We start from the raw sequence: 7934 nt of genomic DNA, 5'->3' as shown, positions 1-7934 counted from the left end.
AGATTAGCCAAGCCTATGTTATCTCATTTCTTTTCTTTTTTTTTTTTGGCCACATTGGATCTTAGCTCCCTGAGCGATCGAACCTGTGCCCCCTGCAGCGGAAGCATCTAGTCTTAACCACTGGACAGTCAAGGATGTCCTTTATCTCATTTTTTTATCATGGCACCCCCTTCGTGACACCTCACACCTCCCTTGGGTGAATAACAAGTTGAAAACCAAACCCCACCCATTTTCCTGCTTCTCGCAATTTTTGTAAAGGTCTGAGCTAAGAGAAGATGTATGGAGATAAATACATTGATGAGAGATTTCATCAATATTTTTAATATATTACAAATGTATAAAATATTTTTAATTTGCCAGAATATGGTGTTTTTTTAAATTATCCAAATTGCCCAGAAGAGCATCTCTGTCAGTTATATATCCAGTGAGCTTCAGAGTTTTTCTAAAAGAAAAAATAGTCATTAGTTATTAGAGCATTGAATACAAAGGAACATATAATCTTCACTAAATGAAGTTAAGAACTAGGAGATTGTTAAGAACATCTTGAAATGTTGGGCCGTTTAGAAATGAGCTCCATCTTGGATGTAACTCACAAGGCTCAGCCACAGGCCGATTTGGGTTTCAAGTTTCTTAAAGCAGAAAGCAACTCCATTATTTCCCACCACTCCCCCTTCAAATCCATTCTCTAAATCTATTGTTTGCTGTAGAAATACTGCATAACGGTACAAATGCTTCTTTGAAGAGTCTAATATTTCAGGGAAGGTGCCAGAGGGTTGCAAGAGAAGCATCCCATCTAAAAGTGGAGCATAAAATAAATGACTGCTCGAGATCCCCCCTGGATCTATGATTCTACGCAAACATATAAAATAAACCTTTTGGAGGAAATTATATGTGATTAGTCACATTATTCATGTTAGCATAATCCTTCAAGCAATAAAATATATTCTTGTGCCCTCACATTTGCTAGTTAATGATCTTTTTGACCATGAATAATGCTTCTTGAAACTGTTCTCGTAACAGCTTATCATAGAAAAATCTAAAAACATCCCCACTCCTCACCACCCATAAAAGTTTTAAGTATTTTTTGAGTTACAAGGATTCACTGGAAAAAATTTTTTCTATGGTTTCACCATAAAAATTAAGAGGTAACTTGAGGTATAGCCAGACCCAAGGCCTCCTGTCTAAATTGAATGGACTTTCAAATGGCTATTTAGCAGATATGGAAAAGAGAATGGAAAAGCATCACCTCCTAAGATGAAATCAACAGCATCAGTTAGTATCAAGGATGAGAGTCTAATTCTGTTCAACTTTATCCAGTCTTAGAATTATCTTCAAAAAATGTTAGGCAACAAATTTTCCCTCTGACCTGCTAAATTGTCACTGGTTTAGGGCAGGAGTTAGCAAAAAGCATGGGCATTGTAAATAGATAATTTCTTATACAAAGGGTCTGAAAGTGTTCTGCCCAAAAATGAGCTTCCCCACTAGGCTTCTCTGGCCTCTGAAACTTTTACCATTTTTTGCCTGAAGGCTTTATCACCCCCAAATTTATTTCTAGGTATATATTATCTGAGAACATAAGATATGAATCTGTCAGCACCCATGAAAACTTTAACACTGAGGAGTTTATGAAATGAGTTACTTGGTACCCAGCAGCATCCAGTGGAGCTGAAAATAGTGGGATACAGGTAACATCAGTTACGACACAGAGGAGGGTGGAAACATTGTAGCCCATGGGGATCCTTGAAAGAACCTGGAAGGCCATGCAATAGCCAGAAAGTTAACAAAGAAGCACCCAAGAGCTAGGGAAAGGTGGTCCAAAGAAAGAAGAACAGGAAGAATTGAAAACATTCAACCTCTAGAGGTAAAATTTCTTAGCATTAAGCCTGATACAAGGCAAGCAAGGAAATTTTTTAAATTTCACAAGTCCCATGGAGGGCTTATCTAGGTCTTTGTCAAGTGGGTTGACAACTTTGTCAAGTTGGCCCATTTTTACTACTGTCTTCAAGGTTACCCACAATAAGCCTAGAAGAGAAAGGGTCTGCAGTTAGATTCACTTTGACATCAACTCCAGAAATGTGTGCCCCTTGCTAAGCTGGAGTTTTATGGGGAGAGGCCAACAACTCAGGACCAAACTTCCTTGCACCTCAACTCCAAAGACCAGCCAGCTGAGGCCCATCATCGTGAGCAGCAAGACCATTACTAAAGACCAGGGGGTGGAGTTTTCTTTGTCTTTGTTCTAGTCTCTCTCCTGTCCTCTTCAACCTCAGGCTCTGCCTTTCCTGTTGGAGAACCATGGAGCCTCACCCCATCACCCCCACCCCATCCTTTCCTGTCAAATTCTTCTCTAAAAAATGGAGTTGATACATTTTGTTGACACAGGAGGATGTTCACAATATATTTGGTGAGAAAAAAACTATCAAAGAGTTAGGAAACATTTTTTAAGAGAAAAAAAAATGTAGAGAAATATATAGAACGATTTATGTCAAGGGGTTAAAAATTTTCATTATAAATCTTGATAGCCTAGTTATTATGTATAGTGATGTTAAGAGTTATTTTTTCTTTACTTTTTATTTGGGGCATTTGGTGATATATCCATTTTCTAATTATGTAGCAAGGGTATATTACTTTTATAATATTTATCATCTGTATTTCCATAAAGCAGTTGTTACAGATTATTTATAACATTCGTGAAAATTTTATACCCATCCATTCATTCATTCGTATAAGTATTTACAGACTACAAGTTATGTGGCAGACCTCTGCTGAGTTCCTGAGTTCCTTCCCTTAGGGCTTTGCCACTAATGGGGTGCTTCACAGGAGCTGAGTTAGGAGATTTTTCTGCAAAAGACTCTACTCATAGCCATGAAATCTCACCACGCATGGTGCAGGTCACATCTGTGCCCCGGATCGTGCACCAAACACTGCCTTGGATGTGTGTCAGACACAGGGAATTTTCTCTCCCATTCTTGAGCCTCTTCTTGCTCACTGAGTGTTGTGTAAATTCAATAAGCATAAACCGTGCTCTTCATGACGATGTTTTACTGTGTTAGAAGCTGCCGGGGCTTAATGTGCATCAAGCAGTAATAATATTCATGCTAATATGTTGTAAAACAGATCTATATCCTAGTGAAGCGATTTGGATGATTTTGGCTTATATAAGGATATAGTATTTTTCTTTTATACATAAAAATGGATAAAAAACTTTGTTTCAACAAAGTGGCAATCAAGAAAAAAAAAATAATTTGGGAGCCCAAATACCTGCAATCCAGGTCTCCAGAGAGGTAACCTTTATCTGTCAGTTAGTGCTAATGAGATCCTTGCCTTCTCTACAGGGGAAATGTTCACAGCCACAAAGAAAACTAGTGCTCAGCTGACGTTGGCTGTCAAACAGAAATGCACATTAACACCCTTCAGGTTTTTCCGCTGTGGTTCAATATGATGCTAGAGAAGAAAATAAAAGTCCTGTTTTTTTGATCCACTTAACAAGACAGGAAACATGGGGAGGAAGAGAGGGCTGGAAGAAAAGAGAGAGGAAGTGAAGGAGGGAAAAAGGAAGGAAAGAATATTTTCTGTTGCAGAACCAAGCCAGCAAGAGAGCAATCAATTCAATTCAGGCTTCTAAGCCATGTAAAAAGGGGCTGAACTGTCTCTTGAGAATAATAACCTTCGAGTCAATTTATTCCTAAGCAATTCTGCTTGAAGCAAATTGACAAGTCCCAGGCATAGTAAGCAAGAGAGGTCTGCTTTAATATTGTCTTAAATCGTTCGTGATACTTTTTTTAAGTGTCAACTGTCACGTAACTCCTATTTCAACCATTTCTCCTTCTCTGAACTTCTGAGAAATGAGTTTCAAATTAATTTATCCCACATTCTCTCCAAACCACTTTTCCTAGGCAAAAAAGATGAGGTACACATTTCATATAATAATTACGATTTTAATTCCCAGCCCTCAGTACTTTTCACTCCTAGAACAAGGGCCTGAGCACTCACCCCAATTCACCTACCAGACAATACTGCCCACCTCTGGCATGGGGCACCTTTTCCTCTTTCTCTCCCAGGGGTCTTCCTGTACCATATACCTTAGGATCCTTTCCTAAGGAAGCAATCAAATAGCCCAAACCTCTGCAGATCATCAAGGTAGCCCCTCGCCTAGAGATTGTCTCAAGAACATATGGGAAAATGCAAACCCCAGAGATGATGCTGGAACCTTAGGACCCCTACCAGCATCATGACAGAACACCAGACCTGCAAACCCTTCTCAAGTTGGAAATACTTTTGTCTGCAACCTCATGGTCGACATTTCATTTTCTCCCCCTGCCCTCAAATTCTAGTGTAAAAAGAAACTTGGGCAAAATAAAATAACTTTGAAAAAAGGGTACGAAATCCCCTACTTCCTTCCCCAATTCACTTCCTGCGGGGCCTGAGCTCCTCCCTCTCTTCAGGTCAGATCGTGTTTGCTGTGATTCCTAGTTATGAAGTTGCCCTCAGTAATAATAATGGCCAACATGAAGCACATGCAGGATCTTCAACAACTGAGTCTATTCATTCCTTTGAGAAGGAATAAACCATACCACATGAGGTTTTAAAAAAAACTGGGAGGAACAAACCGGCTAGACACACAGTTACTTTGGCAGAAAACTCAGAGTACTTCAGACAGATCCCAAACTGCAATTTTACAGTCTCTCATTGTCCTACTGCTGGGTGCCTTCTTGTTTTATTCCTGATCTGAAATTCTGTTTCTGCCCTGCCTTTTAAGCATAAGTTGATAAGCATTAGTTGATAGATTTCACCCTAAACTCAACAGGAGGAAAAAAAATCCAACTTGCTTCGTCAATTACACAGTGGCATTCAGAATAAAGATTCAGACAGAATCTTCAGAAAAATTCAGCTCTACCTTGTTCCTCGTTCTTACAGTCACACAGAAGAGGGGGAAATCCCCTAAAAGTGAATTAAGAACTGCTGTCTGTGTGCCCCACGAGTCATGCCTTGGCAATCGTCATCATACCCTTTAACTGACCATTCAACTCAAAGTTCTATTTTCCCGACAATCATCTTAGAATTTGTTGTTTCTTTGTTATTTTGTCCCCTTATTAAAACTCACCAATTTAAGGACCTGCCAGAAAGAAATGTCTTTCCCTGGGCTTCTCAGGCTGGGTTTGCTCAGATCTTTTGATGCCTTCCTATTGGCTCTTCCAAAAGCAACACTAGTTACTCTGTACTTCAGCTGATTTTAAACAGTACCCAGTGAAAGGTGTTCATTTTCTAGGCTTTCCTGCTCTCTCCACCCCCCTGCTGAAAGGACCAATCATATCCTTGGAAAAAATAACCTCATCTTATTGAATTATTGAGAAGAGATGCAATTTTTGGAAGCTTAACTTATTGCTGATTAAAAACCCAGCAGCACCTACTGGGCCCTGATATTGATCAGAAACTAGAATACGGTATTTTAAGATACCATATGCTTGCTTTTTTTTTTTTTTCCAGATTTTTACGTCTCAGGTTACTCTTTATGATCGAGAATTAAATCCTAAAGCTTTTTATTAATTGTTTATCTTCTTAGGCTTTTTTTAAATATCAAAACATACTCTCTTCAGTTACCTAACATAACTGCCTGAGAAAGAGCACAAAAATAGAAAGAGAAGCTCACACGTAATTTTTAAAGCATAAATGTTAACATTTTGTCCTAACCTGGTTTACAGCTCTAAATATTTATCAGAATTGAAAGTGAGGTTCTTGCTCTTTGACATTAAGCATCCACAGGATCTAACATCTAGCATTGATCAGATACTCTTCCCATAACTGGCACTATGTTTAACGTTTCACATGCGTTGTTCCATTAAAACCCTATGACAATAATGCTACAAAATAGGTTGTTGTTATTATCACCATTTTGTCAATAAGAATACTGAGATTTAGAGAAATTCAGCAGCTCACATGATGTTACACTACTTAGCTCCTAGTAGAATGTCATTAAAAGCTTGTGGACTAAATCAATGAACAAGCCCTTAACCCACACATAACACTATTTCAAATGTGTTTTCATGGACAAAAGGGGCAAATTGCATTTATTTTAGAGAAGAAAAAATGGTATGTGTCAATAAACACAGTCATTTCAGACAAGCCTCCTAAAAGATAAGATTATTTCAGATCACCCCCAAAAGAAATATTCCCAGATTTTCCTATATGATCTCGATTTTAAATATTCTATCCTATCAACACTATAACTGTGCTTTTCCAATCAAATAATACCATTTTGTAAATTTCAGATTTATTGAGGTATAATTGACGTACAAAGTTTTAAGATATTTAAAGTGTACATCATGGTTATTTGATAAACATATACATTGTTAAAGGATTCCCCTCCACTGAGTTAATTAACACATTCATCACCTCACATATTTATCTTTTTTTTTTTTTTTGGTGAGAACATTTAAGTTCTACTCTCTTAGCAAATTTCAATTATACAATACAGTGTTAAGTTTCAATTACAGTCACCATGTTATACATTAGATCCTCAGACCTTATTCATCTTATAGCTGAAAGTTTGTACCCTTTTACCAACCTCTCCCTATTTCCCCCAACCTTCAGCCCTGGCAAACTCTTCTCTACTCTCTGCTTCTATGAGTTTGACTTTTTCCCTTTAATATTCCACATATAAGTGATACCATGCAGTATTTGTCTTTGTCTGGCTTATTTCACTTAGCAGAATGCCCTCAAGGTCCAACCATGTTGTCACAAAAGGACTTCCTTCTTTCTCATGGCCAAATAACATTCTACTGTACACATATACACATCTTTTTTATCCATTCATCTTTTGATGGATACTTAGGTTGTTTCCGTCTCTTGGCTACTGATATGATCTCATTTTTGAAAATCTTCTCACCATAAATCATGCCCCAATTAATCTCCCATCACCCACTTACCCTCCCTCTGGAGATCAGATACCTTGTTTTTCAAAGCCTGGATTTGGAGCACAAATTTCTCCTTCCTGGAGGTGTGTGATTTATTTTTTAAAACTTAAAAATCATTATGTCTTTCCAAAGAAAGATGTTGAAATGAGAAAAGTAATGAAAAGATGCTTAAATGGAGGGAGGGGAGAAAGAGTACAAAGAACACTGACTTTTTTTTTTTTTTTTTTTTTTTTTTTTTTTTTTTTCTTTTTGCGGTATGCGGGCCTCTCACTGTTGTGGCCTCTCCCGTTGCGGAGCACAGGCTCCGGACGCGCAGGCCCAGCGGCCATGGCTCACGGGCCCAGCCGCTCCGCGGCATATGGGATCCTCCCAGACCGGGGCACGAACCCGCATCCCCTGCATCGGCAGGCGGACTCTCAACCACTGCGCCACCAGGGAGGCCCAACACTGACTTTTAAATTTTGCATATGGATTCTCTACTAATGCCAGACCATGCTTTGTGCACAGATTCATGCTTGCCACAAAATGAAATCTCTGAGTGCAGATTCATAGACCCAAGTTCCAGGATATGAAAAGATAACTAATGGCCACAGAAATTCAGAGTTAAGTGTCCAAAGAGAGGCTCAAATCCTGGAATTCCAAGAAGGAAGACATCAATGGTTTGGAAGAGGACATCATCATCTATGCAATATAATAGTGTCCATAGGACTATATGGGTAATACTATTTATTTCTTAAAATAAAGAATATCAGTTTTTCTACCATGAGCCAGCAAATCTACTGGGTTCTGGGAATAACAGTAAAATGACAATTTTTTTTTTTTACATCTTTATTGGAGTATAATTGCTTTACAATGGTGTATTAGTTTCTGCTTTATAACAAAGTGAATCAGTTATACATATACATATGTTCCCATATCTCTTCCCTCTTGCATCTCCCTCCCTCCCACCCTCCCTATCCCACCCCTCTAGGTGGTCACAAAGCACCGAGCTGATCTCCCTGTGCTATGTGGCTGCTTCCCACT

The sequence above is a fragment of the Mesoplodon mirus genome (genome assembly GCF_964341445.2).
Source record: "Mesoplodon mirus genome assembly, chromosome: 12".
Classification (NCBI taxonomy): domain Eukaryota; kingdom Metazoa; phylum Chordata; class Mammalia; order Artiodactyla; family Ziphiidae; genus Mesoplodon; species Mesoplodon mirus.
The sequence above is the reverse complement of the archived record's forward strand: the minus strand, read 5'-3'. Positions refer to the sequence as shown.